Here is an 18,245-nt window from a genome sequence, read left to right as displayed (position 1 = left end):
ACTGTGTAAGTATAAATATCTACATCTGCAGAGACTACAATCATAATTATCTTTCAAATCTCTTTCTTATACGGAAACTTATATGTGACATTCGGTCAGTAAAATGCTTTTATTTATTTAAACTAGATTTCCAGTGGTAGGTTCTCTGGTCGAATGACAAATGGAAATATCACTTTCAGATATTTAATGACGTCACTATTACGTCATAGGGTGGTATGACGTTATTGAACTAACGGAAGTCGTGGTTGCGGTGCCGTCGGATTGAGAAAACGTGCAATGTAATTAAGTTTAACTGGAATAAATAGTTAAACTTGTCAAATACCAGGGCCTGACAAACATCAATATTTGAATCACCGGTGGGTAGATACTTGACGAAGGAATAGTTGATGAGTGTTATCTAATACTTCTATCCCAAAGCGAAATATACACAGTCGTCAATTATTCATTTTTATTTATAAAAGACGTCAAACATTTTTTTTTCGAAAGTTAATTTCTCTGCTCTTTCAACGAGTTGATCGGGCGTATGATGTTCATTCAGAAAACACATTTATAAAGCTCCACCTTTATTTCCGTCCCTGATGACGTCATAGAACAGCTTTGTGTGCAGCCCACTTTGTTATACAACAGTATCTATTTGAATGGATCCCACAGCCCAAGCCAGGATCGATCAGGGAACCCAAACATGGTTTGTCTTGGAATTAGTCTACACAGTCAGATGCCACGTGGTTGTATCGATCTGACGTGTGTGGGATGGCAAGGGAGAAGAGTGGCATGATCATCTTGAAAAAGGACGCATTTGTTCCAAGACCGACGGTTGTAATGATACATGTCAGATGAACGATATAAGACAAACTCTTTATTTCATCACTCTCTATTGCAATCTGTTGTGGAAGAACGGCGTTTTAATATGGTTTACCTAACACTACTGCAATACATACTTGAACCTCGTGGCAGGACGGTGCTGAGCCGAGATAACGAGTTATACCAGAGGTTACGTATACGCAATCAGGGCGATGGCATGGCACATTGATTGAGTCGGAGGAGAGACTTTTATTCATGTTTACTCCGCATTGCTCCTGCTAGGGAGTTATTACAATATTACAATATTTAATTATTCATGAAACCTTTTGTAGACGACAATTACCTTCATTGGAAGCGAGGTTTGTTTTATCCGGCTTAACTACATCCGAAGTCGTTTAAAGATATTTGTCTGTACTCTACTATGAGGTTGTTGTACTTCATCTGAAACATGACAGGTTACCAAGTTTAGTATCATACAGGGACGGATCCAGGATTTTTAAAAAAAGGGTTGGGAGGGTGGGGTTGGGGGGGGCGGGGGGGGGGGTCCTTTTAGGCTATTTGTAACTTAAGGGGGATGGGGACTGTATCTGTCTCCAGTCATCTACAACAAACTCAAGGATAACATGATTTTCTGTTATAGGTCAGAAGAAGACGTTTCTGAAAGTTTCATCCAGTCTACGTGAACATATCGTACGAGTAATTGATATGACTTTGAGTAGGCAACCAAGGTCAACAAGAAAGGATCGCTGCGATACTGATCTGCGGGCTTTAATGGACAAATCCAATACGATTTCAGAAACAAAACAGACTCTTCCGAGTAGAAGATAATGTTAGGATCGATAGGGAGATTGTAGATGATTAGATACGTACATGTGTTTGTTCTTAAAGATAAGGGACATGTCACGTATCACCCTCTTCATGTTTCCTAAATATCTTATCAGTCAAAGGTATTCTCGACAGCTGTTTGTGCATATTAGGCAACCTCCACCATAATGAGTTTTGGGGAAATCGTTACTCTGTATAGATACGTCTCAAAAATAAGTTTATTTCTATCATCTCATAAAGTGATAATTAATATCTGATTTTAGTTGTCATTAATATACAACCTTACCGGTTAAATTCATGTACAAATCTTTGAGTACACTTTCTATTTTTATTTTAGATTTCAGGAATCTTGCTAACGAAAGTGACACAATGGAAGTGATGTATTCCTTAATAATCACTGATTAAAGTGTCTGTGTGTACCGTCAGTGTCTGGAGTCGGTGGCTCCTCGACTGGGTTTGCATTTAAACTGAAACAATAACCCAGGCTTCTTTACAAACTGTCAGTCAAACTAAAATAACTCGACACTCAATTTAAGTTTCTAATTCTTCTTGTCATTCAATTCGATCCACAGTCTTCAGTTCTTGTCATGCGTTTGTTGAAATATTCCTGAGGCAATTTCTTGTTCTGTGTTACATCTTAAGTTCTACAGCCATTATGTAGTTTGGTTCCTCGTAAGACCTCTGTCTACCGTGGCGTGTGATCTGGTTGTAAAGGCACATCCGTTCAGCGATGAAGAGCTTATGAAATCTGTGCTATCAGATATGCTAACATTCTGGATTAAGCTTACGGGGCATGACATGGTTGTTATAGTATCGCCTCTCTAATTACAATATTGTGTCTTTAAGACTTCGGGAGTATATGAACACGCACGAACCGAATGGACGGTTCGATCCCAGTATAAATAGAAATGACCGCTCTGAGGTCAGGGTGACATATTATGCAATCTGGTGTCCCGTCTCCTCCGTGTTCCCGTTGGAATCGATCCGGATAGGATGCGACCTGTTCGCGTCTTGGTTCGTTGATGGTTCTTAGCCCAGAGGCTCCTTGGCGCTCTCGGTTGCAGGCATAGAGTAACAACCGATTGTTTTACATCCAATTCAATTTGGCGGCCACAGAGAAACGAGGTAATTGAGAAAGCATTTCTCTTCTTCTCCAGTTGACCATCGCGTGGGCGTCTCCTGTCGTTTCTCCTCCCCCGTATTGTTGTTCTCAAGGGCACAGCGGTGGAATGACCGATGGTGATCTAAGATGGCGCGACGTCTAGGTTTAGAAATCACAGCGGTCAAAGGATATGGCCTGAAGTATTGCAGGTGAACAGTTATCATAAAGAGGTCTATATTCAATTAGATATGATAGTGTATACACACACACACACACACACACACACACACACACACACACACACACACACACACACACACACACACACACACACACACACACATATATATATATATATATATACACACACATATATATATACACACATGTCCCATAAATCGCTTATCACACTGATGATGTAAATAGAAAAAAACACATTATGCAGTCTATATCATGTTCTTTACACAGTAAACCTGAATGACGTATGTTTTTTATTAATGGAATTTGTATAGTCCAAAATATTCTATACATTTATTGTGGAAACGCTAAAATGTGGAATGAGTGAATTGTGCTAGTGAATGCTGTTTGACAGACAACATCCTCAGTATACCACGGCGACAAGGAAAACCACTGACGGAAAGTATGAGCACCAAACCGAGCCATCTTGGTACGATGACGCGCAATCAGCAAAGCCACAGAGCTTCACCATTTATGGTTTCATTTAGTCGGCAACCAAAAGCTCCTCGGACCCAATTCTACCCCTAGATTCCCCAATCCTAATGTTGTGGTATCAGAGAGGGAAATCATGTGTTTGTTATCAGTTACCTGACTGTATGATGGCAATGCACCCTCGGGTGTGTGTGAGAGGAACTTATTGCATAGGTATGTCGTCGTTATGGAGAAACGTCTATTTTTGACGGGAATGGTGAAGATGAAAAGTTTAAAACTGTTCTTAGACTAAAAACAAACAAAACGCGACCCCTTTCTGGGTGTACCACTAATTCAACATATTTTTATTCTTATATATATTCTTATATTCTGTATATCCTAGATTGAAAACAAAACAGTTCAAATTCAAAGCACACAATTTGGGTAAAGCAGCAATACCTGAACATAAATACGGTATAATACGGGTACAAAGGACAAACTGAAATATCTGTCACAATCTGGACAACAACGAAAGCAGATATTCTCAGACTGCACACATCCTGCCTCCCACAAGCACCAGACACATGCAGAGAGGGGGGGGGGGGGGGAGGGGGGGGAGGGGGGGAGAGTAGAAACATTGTAGATGTCCATGAAGAAAATAAAAGCACCTGAACACTTTCCGTAATCAAGAATATAAGCTTCAAATCCATAGAACAACGAGTCACGACCATCAGCCGAAACAGACCAACTGGCCGCAAACGGCAAAACAGCCACGAAAACTACATGAGTGGACAACCGAAAAGCAGGGATGACACTAGTGTCCTCCAAAAGGGCATGCATGTTTCGCCTCATCAACAGCCCCTGCCACTCACAATTTTCGTAAGTGTTTGTTGCCTAACGCCGCACCAAGCAGTACTCCCGTCATCCGACATCTTCCCTGAAAGAAACCTCTGCTAAAAACAAAGTCCATTGTACGATTCCGACTACAGAGAAACCCAGAAAAGCAGAAAATGAAGGGATCTGGAAAAAATCTCCACTTCAGGTTTTCTACTTAAACAATTACTACTTGCCTGTCATTATTGAATCATCTATCTAACGTTCTGGACGCGTTGTTACACACATACACTGATATGAGACGCAAATGCCAACTAAAATAATCATAATAATGTGGTTTACTTCTTTACTTCAATCTAATCCTTAACAAGCATTAGATGGTTTTATCATCTCTTGTCCAGAACACTCCTTAGATGTTTATGATCTCGTTCCGTTAACAATAGCTCATTTGTGAGATGAACTCTAAGTTATCAACGATGTAAACATGGCTCTTCTATTGAAAGGACATATTCTGTTCATAAACCATGATGCTGTATTGTACTGGCTTTGTTGTAAGATACTGTATTCTCTATCAAGTAGCGTGTAAATCACAGACTATACGTGTTTTGTAGCTATTACAATATGTTCTTGGAGCGATAAAAATGCTTTAAATAAAAAATACGAAACCTATTCTGCAAAACATACAAAGATGATTGTAGATGGCATTTAGAGTGAATTATAAGCCGTGCTAATGGAGATTACAGGTGTTTTAGCCCAATTTATTACAATACAAACTTCTTTGTCAAATGGATTAAATTATGTATGTTAGCAACATTGCTCTATTTCATATTTTGATAATCCTCGAGCAACCCTATAGTTAATAGACATATTTTATCTTCAGCTGGATAAAGAAAACTGCCACTGGGCACAATCTTGTTGATCGTGCAAAAACAAGTTACGCGACTAGATACAGTAGTTGTGACTAACAAGATATTGTATCATCAATCGTATAATGTCTCCGGTTATGTAGCATTGAATCGGAATGGAAAATGAAACATTCGTGGAACACTCTATGTACTAAGTTTCCTTGCTGTGCTAGAGGTTTGACAGTGTTCTGAAACGGTGATTTCTGATCCGAGTAAACTGTTTCTTTGTACGAGTACAACCGGTACAAATGTATATCGGGAGGTAACAAGGGATGCATACTTAAAGAATGAATAGTCCGAAGATGACTTACAAATTATGTCCTGGCTGATGTAGCATTTCATCGTACCCCAACGGAATGATCCACTGCTTAAACTGTCAGCCACTGACAATTTGCTATGACTACAATACCTGACTGTTTGACTGCTCTCCTATCCATCTAGCATTAGCTACTCATATTTTATGGAAACTGTCCTTTGTTCATCACTAATTCCATCATCTAGTCTACCATGAAAATTAGATACCTTCAATACAAATACCGGTAGGAAACCAGAGACCAACTCGTGTCATTCCGGAACAAGCTGAATGTCGACTTTCTGGTTAAGGAAAGTAGCGAGATTTAGTTACCGCGCCTCGAAGATGACTTTGTTTCAGGTAACAACACTCATCTGTTGCTCATTCTTCTCATATGACTATTACTTTCTGTATTCCAATCTTCATCCAATCTTCTGAGTACAAAACCTTTGCTTCTGTTCAGTGGTAATAACTCAAATATACTTAGGTCTATTCCGTATTATTCAAACAGGCTGCCCCAAACTGCTGCTTATTTCGAAATTACCCGAGTCCCGATGACGACATCTAGTCTTAATTTATCTTAAAGCGAAAACCACTTTCCATAACCGTAAGAAATCTCTGCTAAAATCTGAGTCCAAAGTACGATTGTGACTATATCATCAGCATGTTTATGAGTCACTGTCAAATAATGATGATATCAGGTGTCCGCGAAATGGTGAGCGTGTCCTGCACCGCCGTTGCATTCGTCACAAACGCATGCAAAGGCAAGTCAATTGTTCAACTGAAACAACACTGTAACCAATGGTATAAAACGTAATAGGGAATTGCATCGGACATGTTTTTGTGTCACTGATGCATCAAATTTGGAAATGTCCTCCGCGTATACCCTGGTCAAGATATGACCTTGTTGACACTATGGCAAGTTTGAAGTTTGATGATATAAAACACGTCATCTGATGATTGCCCATAACGACATGTCCACTATAGCTGGTGCAGCAACATCTAATGTTTATTAAAGGCATTGGGGAAGGATAACACTGTGATGAATTAGGTAAGGAGACTGAGTGTACTCGAGATCCACTAAGAGATGGGCACCGTCTTGTTTGAAGACCATGTTTTGTCGGAACACGACAGCTAAGACAGCTATCACACGAGAGTGATTCTCATTAACTCATGGTTTCCATTCTGCCTCCAGATACCAGCAACTGGCACAGCCAATCACGTAGTCGTGCTTCCACCTGTTCCCCTGCATCTCAGTCCGCGTTCCTGTTACATTCTCAGGATGTTCAATGTGGTGAGGGGAAATGGAGTTTAACGTCGCGTTCAAGTAATTACACTTATATAGCGACGTGCATGCACGTGTGTTTGTGTTAGTAGCTGCCTGTACTCGTCATGACTTATGCCGTTTTTATAGTGCTTGCCCGCTGAGATATCATGCCGCAGTTAATCATGAATACCCCACTAAGACCCAGTATACTGACTCAGAGCCGACCAGTCCTTGTTTTAGTCGCATAATGTCAAGTACCATCTTTTAACGTATATTGGTATGACGCGGCCGGGGATCAATCACCCGACCTTCCGCTCTCCGGGATGACGCTCTACCACAAGACCACGGAGGCGGTCTGTTTAATAGACTACAATCGCCAATCGCTTTTTAAAATCTTTGCGGAAATACTGCAATAGAGGACGTATCAGCACGTCCGTGGATGAGTTTCTAACACTGCCGATGTGACAGAATTCTTTTGCAGTCAGTTGAAGTACTTGAAAGACTGTACATGTCTGTGGATGAGTTGGAATTGCTACTGACGTTCACTGCAGAAGTCCGTGGAGGCGTTGACAACACTGTGAGAGACTAAAGGTCGGAGACGACTCCAATGAAGCTGTTGATGAGACAGGTTACAAGAACGATGAAAGAACAGACATGCACGAAACAGATGCTTGTCCGTTAATTACAGATAGGTCAGTAAGTTGTGTCAGTGGTCTTAACTGCGGGAATCACGGAATTAACAGACAGTTTCAGACTAACATTATTTCATTTGAGTTAAAGTGTATTTTATGTGATATAGTTCTTGCGAGATTGATGTAAATTTCATTATGAAAAAGCCAAAACCTATCTACGCGATCTTTAAAGAAAGGAAGCTAAACAACGGCATACGAACTAATATAGCCACAACAGTTCTCAACAGTGCACAACAGTGCACAACAGTGCACAACAACAAAACAAATGCATACTTGACGTTTACTTGCACGATGAATCCTGAACATGAATAATAAGTGTACTACTAACATGCAGTTCTCTTGACAAACACTCAATCTAGCTTCAAGGTGACTAGGGTCGTTCTCATTGTTCGTGATTGCTGATCAACACACATGTTCACACTCAACTCAGTTGATTATATATACAAATTGTCAATACAAGAGAACAACCAATCCAGATCATCCGCCGAAACAGACTCGACTTGGCGCAATTAGCTTCTTACTTTGTGTTTCAAATATATGATGAGGCCACATCAGATTGATTATTTTTTCGATTTTGTTTTCACAAATGACATTTTGTACGATCCTGTTTTCGGAAACCGAAAGAGGTTACCTAGTGATACCATTGATAAAATATGATTTATTTTGAGTTCGGTGTGTTGTTCTCTAACAAGTTGTTTATATTGGTGTTTCGTCTGTTTGATAATACTGTTGTTTTGCCAAGGTAGGTAAGTGACCATCGGATGTAAAATCTTTTCTTTAATTTGACAAAAGGTCGAGGTGATTCCGAAGAACAAACACAACAAACAAATATAGAAACCAATCTGATTCAATCGCCTAGGAAATGTCTATATTCTTATTTATGTGTCATCGAAAGGAAATGTAAGTGATACTTTTATGACACCTCTTTTGCGAGTAAGCGAGTTTGGCTTAACAACGTTTTGAACAGTATTTCAGTTATCAGGCGTGGCAGGCCGTGGCAGACGTTTTCCACACCTGGAAACATTTTCAGGGAGATCTGGGAATCAAACCGATCATCTAAGGGACGGAACCCTGCTCAGCAAATTGCAGAGCTTTAGACGGATGGTCTATCAGTGCTCCCCACTAAAATGACAACTTCTGACGACATCAGGTCAATTACAAAGAGCATGCCCAGTATCACTGTCGAGATTACAATAAAGGTGACCTGAAAACAAATAAAAGAAAAAGCTCTCGCTCAAAGGTTTTTAGCAGATAACATTATCTAAATCGGGTATAAAAGTTGCACAATACACAAGCGTGGTTGAAAAGCACGTAGCAAGAAGCAGGTATTGGTAATTGAATATTCAAATATTATTTGTGTTATTTGTTGGGTAATAGCATTGGTATTTCCCTTTATTAAACAGAACACAACGAACAGCAGAGTTTATGTAACATGTAACCATATTCTTCAATAATTGATTTCCACAATGCAAGGCGTGATCAATGAATTTTAAAAAATCAACTATAATTTGTTCTGAATCCTCCGGCGCCACTTTAAGTAATGATGACGAAAGTAGAAGATCACTTCCTCAGAAACTTGCTTTCGTAATTCATTTATATGACTGATCCTGTATTGTATGCATTTCTTAAGGATTGAAATCTTAAACGTAGCCTTCAGGCAGTCGCTGGTGACACGGTATTCTACGACCACTAATCTTTGCAATATTCCCATAAGCCAGGATTTCATAAATTTACTTTACACTTCACGCCGAACCACGCAATTCTATTCACCCTGATATCACAAATTATAATCATATTTACCAAGCACTTACGATATATTGGTCAAAATTGGAGCCATGTGTATTTTACGTCAGACGCATTAATCTCCAAGAATGTTCATTACTTGTGGACTGTTGAGTGGATGGATTGGTTTTATAGATTGGCAGGCACTAAAGACGTTATGCCATATGATTATTTTGTCAAATCATTGCATTGCGTATATGAAACGTCTTGAGTACGTTTCATGTGATTTCCAGGATTGGTTTCGCTGGATTCATTTTCGTCTTCAGATTGGTGATAAACAACCACCGTAATAAACACCAGAACATCACACAAAAAACCTGTAGAGCACGTCATGCGCGTGCCTCTCTTGTACTACACCACGCGGGTATTCTCGACATCATATATTGTAGGTACATGTAGGTCAATATTATCCCATGCCCATTGTAAAGGAAACTAAACACAAACTGCTTCAGTGTGTGACCTGGCTTATTCTATATCGCCAAACATACCACAGCGATGTGTAATGCTGGTTATGCAAAAAACCAATGGCGTAAGGGGATGGTGGTGTATGAAGTGTTCTGAATCTAAGTATGATGGACTGCGTTGATTGATTGATTTTTTTCAACATAATCAAATCGAATCTTTAGACAGTCTTGCTTTTTTTTCTTGCGTTCCTCCCACCTCTCAATGTCCCACTTGCAGGCGTATTTGAAGGTGCCATTTTTTCTGGATGCGAGCTCAGCATACAGGATGTACTTCAGTGTTGTGCCGTCCTCAACGGACGTGGCCGAGCCGGTGAAATCGGTTCTGTTGGAGCAGGGAGAAGAGACTCAGGATCATGGCGTAGGAAAGAACTTCAGCGTTTGTGACTCCTGTGACAGCTTATTCATGGGATGTGCCTCAGGCTGTGCATATGTAGGGCGTTTCTTTTCTCCTGTCTAGAGTCCAAGATGTGCTGCCGTAGAGCAGTGTGCTTAAGGCACAGGCTCTGCAGACAACAATCTTGGTGTTGGTTGTCAATTTGCTGTTCTCCCTCACTCTCTTCGTCAGCTTGCTGGTGGTGGTGGACGCTAAATTGTCTGTGATGGTGGAGCCGGGGTAGGTTAACTGGTTAACCACCTCCAGCTTGTAGACGTTGATGGATATCGCTGTAGGCTGCTTGATACTGTGGTCCATTATGTTTGTCTTATCTTGTCTTTGCCTGTGTTAAGTGGGCTGTCAGTCATCATCAAAAAGCAGCCTTCTAGCTTTAGCCTTCAGACGAGCCAGATGGTATAGCTTCCCATCTGATCTTGTGTGGGTGGAGGTAGCCTTTGACGGTCGAGGGTTCAAGCGAGCTTCAGCATAACTTTGAAGAAGACTCCAAACAATGTAGGGGAAAGTTAAAGCCCTGCTTCACTCTACTTTGGATGTCGAAAGCCTCAGAGGATGAGTTGTCAAACTGCACGGTGCCTTTAGGTTTTTGTGAGGTTGGTGAATGTGACATAGATTGGCTGCTCCCGCTCTCTTCACTTTTCCCGCAGCTGTCGATCAAGAAGATCATGTCAGTCGTGGATCATTCTTCCCTGAATCCACACTGATTCGGGATACGCTCTATCAGCAAGTTTCCATAGTCTGTTCAGGACCACAAAGCGAGGAGCTTTCCTTCGATGCTCCGCAAAGAGATCCAGATATAGTTCTTCAAACACTTCAATTACCCATGCTCTTTACAAGGTGACGATGTTCCAGTCTCCCACTTTTTCATTGAAGTCGCCAAACAGTAGCATCTGTTTTTGAATGGTAATCATTAATGATGTTTTGCTGCTGGTCGTGGAACTGGAACTCATCCTTCGTGTGGAGCGAGGGTTAGGAATGTACACCCTGATGAGGAGCGTTGGATGTGATGAATCGGAGGGTCAGAAGTCTCTATTGCATTCGTGCCAGACTCCATCATTCTAAACAATGAGTCCTTTACAGCAAAGCTGAGGCCGTGCTTTCTGGTTTGATCAGCTCCTGCAGCATGGTGTGCCCATTTGCAAACTTCATTGATGATGACATTTGTCCTGCGTACATCACTCGTCTCCCTGCGGTCCACTGACAATCGGGTCGTCATGGTGCCAACAATCCAGCATCCCAACCTAAGAGCCGGCTTCTTTGTTGTCCCATCTGGTGCAAAGTTTACAGTCCGCGGATCAGGCTTGTCAGAGCACATTGATACCTGCCACCGCCGGAAGCAGCCCTTGGTGCTATATTCTGCACCAATCAAGCTAGTCTTATCACTGGCACTGAATTCTGCTTTCCAGGGTTGTGCCTTCACTGTGAGACGATGCTGGAGTTACCTCTCCAGGGCACAGACTTGGGCAGCTTGATGCCAATGCAACAGGTCTATAACAATGGACTTTGTCACGAAAGTGATGATTTATCAAGGACGAATTTTGACCAAGTACTAGTTCAAATGAATAGTTCTGCATTGTCTTAGTACCTTATAAAACATTTCGAAATAAATCAAACATACTGAAACATATATAGCAAGCTTTGTTGGTGATGCCCTAGCCCTGGAAAACTCTTTCCAATCAAATGAATCCTACTAAGATAACATAAAAGCTCTATAGGAACAAAACAGATACTAGTTACTGTATGTAATTGTAGGTGATGGGATAACTTACGTAAGTGTCAAAATGTCTTTGACAATATAGAAAAAAACGAAAACAGCTCTGAGAAATAGAGAGAACGTCAAACGGACTGTCTCATGTAAGTGATGGACTCTGTACATGGGGCATAAAACGTTTGACGAACTAAAATGAAGTAGGAGATAACGCTGTTATCACACGTTGCCGTTGGTATCCTACCCTGTAAATGTAGTTGCTACAACCGTTCGTTCCGTTCTCTGTCTGGACATGGGCGTGGGAACATCGATCGTGCTGCCAGGTGAACGCGGAGCTAATTTCATGACTTTTTGATACCGATATTCGTTGAGCTGCCTGATCAATACTTTGATAAAAAGTCAAATAATAATACTGCCTAATGGAACCGCCATGATGATTAATTTCGTCCAACAATGGCGTAACAAAAGGCGTTTGTACAGTGAAGTTGCCCGGATACAAAACGATTATGGATAGAGAATTAACGACTGTTTGGTAGGCCGTATGTGCTACACAATTAGGGATATTGTGAAGGAATTGTTGTGGTATTAGAAAATGAACAGGTTAACCCAGTGGAATGCAATGTAATTGAATGCGGAAGCTGTTTTCGGATATACGCCACGTTTAAACGAATTGATAACTTTTTAAGTCTCAATTAACGGAATTGTATAGCATCAATTTGAATAATGTGATTCTTTATGGGAAGTGTTGTATGTGAAAGAATACCAAAAAGTGGAGTAATCATGATTGGGTTTTTGTTTATCGTAGTTGCTTTTAGAAAGTGGATTAATTTGGTACAAAGCTTTATTCTCTTTACACTGAACTGGTGAGGGTGCTCCGGTTCAGCTGTGTGTGGTTATGTGTGTGAGGTTTTTGGTGGGTAGGATATTACGGGTGGCCCAGTCGCCTCAATTCGCATTCTGTGAAGAATTGCGTCCCTTGGGCTTGCCAGGAACCTGTGTTTTTGGGTTCGAATCCCGGTTCGGCCAGATTATGTTTCTTGGATGGTCAGCACCATGATCATGTTCGTGGGTTTCACAAAAGTGGTAGACGTCTGAGACCTGCATAACTTCGGACTTTACGCCCACATTAAGCTGACACGCTGTGATAAACGGGAATACTGTTCAAAGCGATTTTAAAACCCAGCTCACTTACTCCATGTTAATTTAGACAACTTCACTCGAAACATGGCCGTTTGGTTTGACAGGGCTTTGTTGAACCCAACTCACTCACTCAAATCGGTGACAAATCGCTGAGTTTAGTTCAACGCGACTTTGGAGCGTATGTCAGTTATAAGTTAAAGAATGCTTAACTTTGAGGACGTTCATGACAACGTCATGTTCCAGGGCAACTTGTGTGTGACTACCCTAATGTTTCCTCTGCATCACTCAGCACTTGCGACCATCTGGAAAACATACAGTGTCTCTGTACCAACTTTCTGGAAGTATCGCGATATCGATTGTTATATGGCAGTGTATTTTATTTTTAACAATGTTCTTATTGTATTACATTGTTTCTGCTGCGATTCAGTAGGAGTTCGTAGCATTGTGTTTTGACAATGGTTAGTTGCCTAGGATGTAGTACAATCTGTTGTAAGCAGTAGTGTGAAAGTACTTTATTTAGATGCTTCTGTAGACTAGTGTTATCTTCTAGAATAGCATAGTGAGTGAGTGTGTTTGGTTTAACGCCGCTTTTTAACATTATTCCGTTTATATCACGGCGTGCCAGCGTAATGTGGGAGGAAAGCCCGAAGTGATGCAGGTCTCAGACGTTTATTACTTCAGTGAATCCCACGAGCACGGATATGGTGTTGACAAACATAAAAACATAATCGGGACGAACCGGTATTCGAACCCACAATCATAGGTTTCTGGTGTGCCCAAGGGACGCACCTCTGCACAGTGAATCGCGACGCCTTTGATGACTGGGCCACCCGTGCCCCCCTAGAACAGCATAACAGACTAATCATGCATGTTATGGAATGTTGTGGTAGGGATTTAGATTATGTAAGGGGGCAAGAGTGTGTCTCTATCATCTCACATTACATCTGACATTACATCAAGACCTGCGATAGTGTGAAGATCATTGTTGTCACCCTGGTGATATCCAGCCTAGACCTATTGTGCAAGCTTGATCACTGCTATTATATTTTATACTGCCATTATAAATGTACTGCCATTGATTTTTGTACTGTCACACTATTGTGTACAGCCATTGAAATTGCTGTGCAGTAATTTGTATTGATTTGTAAACCTAGTTAATTTTATTATGCAAGCTGATTGTATACATTTCCTTGCTATTTATTGGTTTCACACTGAATTCCTTTACGCTTCTGGGTTAACTTATTGTTTCAATTCGGAAGTCGACGTGTTACACGGTCAAATCTCAGACATTTATCAAAATGATTTCAATGCCACTTGTAGATATTTACAAATATTACATATCACGTTCTCGACATATGAAAAGGGTTGGTGTTTAACTTCCCACCTAGGGTATAGTTACTTATACCTGTTGAGGTCAGCGTAGTGTGGGGCTGGTATGCATCGGCCGTAGTTGGGTGGGTAGTTTCAGATGGACCAGATGGTTTGGCAGGCCAGCGTTGACAAGTGCTGGTGCGTAGGTGTAAGTGGTTCAATGACGAGGTAGAGTACCTAAATGGGTAGATCGGACACGGTTGGAGGTAGATCAGAACATGCTCGGGTTGGATGTTTGGGTAGAGGGTGGATCGGTGTAGGGTAGGGTGGTGTTCTGATATGTTCTATTGGTCCGGTGTAGGACGACATCTGTGAGGGTGAGGTCTTTTCACCCAAACGTTTATCGATTGTTTAAGGTGTTAGCAATAAAGCACACTGACTGAGTGAATGAGTTTGATTTTACGCTGCTTTTAGCAATATTCAAGCAATATTACGGCGGGGGACACCAGAAATGGGCTTCACACATTGTACCCATGTCGGGAATCGAACCTGGGCTTTCGACCTGACGAGCGAAAGCTTTAACCACTAGGCTACCCGACCGCCCTGTGACCCGACGATGTAATACTTTAAGAGGTAATACGTCAAATTATGTGCATCTGTTGAAATAGCCAAAGACCATATTTCGTGAAGACATGTTTAGTCCTCTGTCATGTGCCACTCAATGCCAACAAACAGCATATGACCCATAATCAGATCACCTATCAAAATGAGAGTATCTGACAAAAACTCTCAGTAGTGCGTATGTGATCTATGTGATGCGATCACAGCCTGGCGCCGTCGTTTCATGCTCCCAATAAGTGGCTGGATGGGTTGCCAAAGGAAGATTGTTCAACTCTTCATTAAGAGCATTGTCGAGGTCCTGTAGAGGTGCCGGAAGGACAGGGCTTCGTGAGATGGCGAACTGCAGCTTGTTCCACATGTATTCCATGGGGTTGATGACTGGTGACGGGGCTAGCCACTTCATGCGGACAGTGATCTCCTGCTCTAAGTACAAGGACCATGGTGCGTCATCCTCCATGAGTATGAAGTCGGGTCTGATTGCATACGGTCTCACGTACACATCCGGAATGGCATCCCTGTAGCGCACCTGTCATAGTGCCCCGCTGTAGGACATGGAGAGCGGCTCTTTCAGCTTTAATGATCCCACCCCAAAACATGATTAAGCCCCCTCCATAGCGGTCATATTCGGCTACGTTGGAATCCTAAAATATTTCTCCTTGTCTGCGCCACACTCGGGTACGACGATATGTGAAGTCCAGACATTATCTTGATTCATCAGTGAAAGATACAGGAGCCCAATTCTGGCCTGTCCAATTGACATGATCTTCAGCCAAATCCAAACGTGCCTGCCTGTGATCAGCGGGGTGCGAATACAAGCACTCCGTGACCGGAGACCAGCCTCACGGAGACGATTACGCACTGAGTTTAAACGTTACCGCCACTGGCGTTCCGCAGGTCATTTGTGAGTGTGGTGGCAGTCTTGCTGTAATCAGGAGAAACCTGTCTTCCCGCTGTGTGTATATTTTGTGAGTCTGGGTTAACTTGGAACAATATTTCAGTTATATCACGGCGTTTCAGCTTGCTGTGAGAGGAAAGCCCGATGTGATACAGGCTTTCACTGCTTTGTGAAACCCACGAGCACAGGATTGGTGCTGACAACCCTAGAAACATAATTACGGCACACCGAGAGTCCATGATCATAGTTTTCTGTTACGCAGATTGGATACTCATATGCATAGCGAATTGCGGCCCCTTGGACGACTGGATTCTTGAAGAAATACTTATGGATCCAACCTACAGCTATTCTGAGAATATCATTTCGTTCACTGTATATAATGGTCAGAGGCCACAATCACTGCATACGAAATCAATAAACCCTGAAATAATCTTGTCGTTGTCCAAAGAGAAAATATCACATGACATCACAGCAAAGACAATTAAATTAACAAACACGTGTGACAAGTGTATCCTTTTACAGATGAAGCTAAATTTGTACCTCAGAACAATTAGTAAAATGAACCTCAAGATATTGAACCTCAAGATATGGAAACCGTTGAAGGTCATAAACCACCTGTTTGATCTTCCAGTGCCACATTTCACGGAGTACTGTGTCTTCATTGCTCGAAACAGCATTGTAGATAGTACATCTGTCATGGTTAATTCCTATAAAGAGAGACAGAAGATTGATCAGACAAGACAACAGAAGAAGGATACGCTCAGTGAAATAACACCAGTACGTTTTTCATTCCTCGTAGAAATATATATTTCATTGACTTGACATTTTGAATGATTTACTAATGGCACAAAATATCTGTATTTTGCTCATTTGTATCATCCATTTTCCTTCTCGTTGAACCGATGACACTTTCTTATCATAATAAATATAAACGAAACATAATCATTTACAGAAATTTATTGTACGATTCCAAGGCATGTGTTTATAAGTCACAGTGATAAAGTGATGATACCAATGGTTCGCAAACAGGTGAGCGTATCCTGCCCTTCGGCGGCACTAATCGCAAATACATGCAAAGGCAAGGCAACTGTTCACCTGAAACAAACACGGGAACATTATGGTACAGGTCACTGACGGGTCAAATTTGGAAATGTCCTCCAATTTTGAAAGCTTTACTAAGTCTTTGAATGTAACCATGAGCGAACAACTTTTGAGCAAGGGTGGTGTGTCGCTCTTTGTAATCTATGTAGAAAGAACATGTGCGATTGTACCTCAAAAGTTCTGTCCAAGGGCTGGAGCTGTTGGAGCTGCCTTGATATTGTTTTCAATATAAAGAGAAAGTTTACTATTGGAAAGCTGAAGGCATCCCTCTTGGCATACAGTCTTGTGAATCTAAATATGAAACAGACAAGGTAGTTTCACAGACCTCATTTAATTCTTGTTCAGGTGGGTAAATAGGTGTAAGTAAATGGAACGATTTTAGAACATCGAGTTTAACTTCTTTGCCTAATTGCTTTGTTTTGATATTTCCATTCTGAGCAGGACTCCCCGTGTGCATAAGAAATAGATCAGCAAGGAGGGAAGCACACCTGGTACCCATGGGTATGGCTACCACTTGCCTGAATGCCCTGCCCCGACATTTCACACAGAATGATATCTGTATCCAGCATTACAGAGATAAGTTCCTCTGTAAACTGTCATTTTTGACAAATTGTCCTGAACCTGTGACGATGTTAAGAGACCAAGTATAAATATCGTCCCCATGTTTAGAAACAAATTCCCCATGGATAAAGGATTGACGTGTGTCTTTAAGTTTTTCGTGTGGAATAGTGGTTAAAAAGTGGTTAAAGGTTAAAGAGGATGTAACATTTAGCTTTAACAGAGACGGTGTGGCAGAGAGGATGTTACATAGAGCTCTAACAGAGACGATGTGACGGAGAGCTTCAACAGAGACGATGTGACGGAGAGCTTCAACAGAGACGATGTGACGGAGAGCTTCAACAGAGACGATGTGACAGAGAGGATGTAACATAGAGCTTTAACAGAGACGATGTAACATGGAGCTTTAACAGAGACGATGTGACGGAGAGCTTCAACAGAGACGATGTGACGGAGAGCTTCAACAGAGACGATGTGACAGAGAGGATGTAACATAGAGCTTTAACAGAGACGATGTAACATGGAGCTTTAACAGAGACGATGTGACGGAGAGCTTCAACAGAGACGATGTTACAGAGAGGATGTAACATACAGCTTTAACAGAGACGATGTGACGGAGAGCTTCAACAGAGAAGATGTTACAGAGAGGATGTAACATAGAGCTTTAACAGAGACGATGTAACATGGAGCTTTAACAGAGACGATGTAACGGAGAGCTTTAACAGAGACGATGTTACAGAGAGGATGTAACATAGAGCTTTAACAGAGACGATGTAACATGGAGCTTTAACAGAGACGATGTAACATGGAGCTTTAACAGAGACGATGTAACATGGGGCTTTAACAGAGACGATGTAACATGGAGCTTTAACAGAGACGATGTAACATGGAGCTTTAACAGAGACGAT

The sequence above is a fragment of the Haliotis rufescens genome, unplaced genomic scaffold (genome assembly GCF_023055435.1).
Source record: "Haliotis rufescens isolate VD_foot unplaced genomic scaffold, xgHalRufe1.0.p SCAF_106, whole genome shotgun sequence".
Classification (NCBI taxonomy): Eukaryota; Metazoa; Mollusca; class Gastropoda; order Lepetellida; family Haliotidae; genus Haliotis; species Haliotis rufescens.
Note: the sequence above shows the minus strand (reverse complement) of the source record.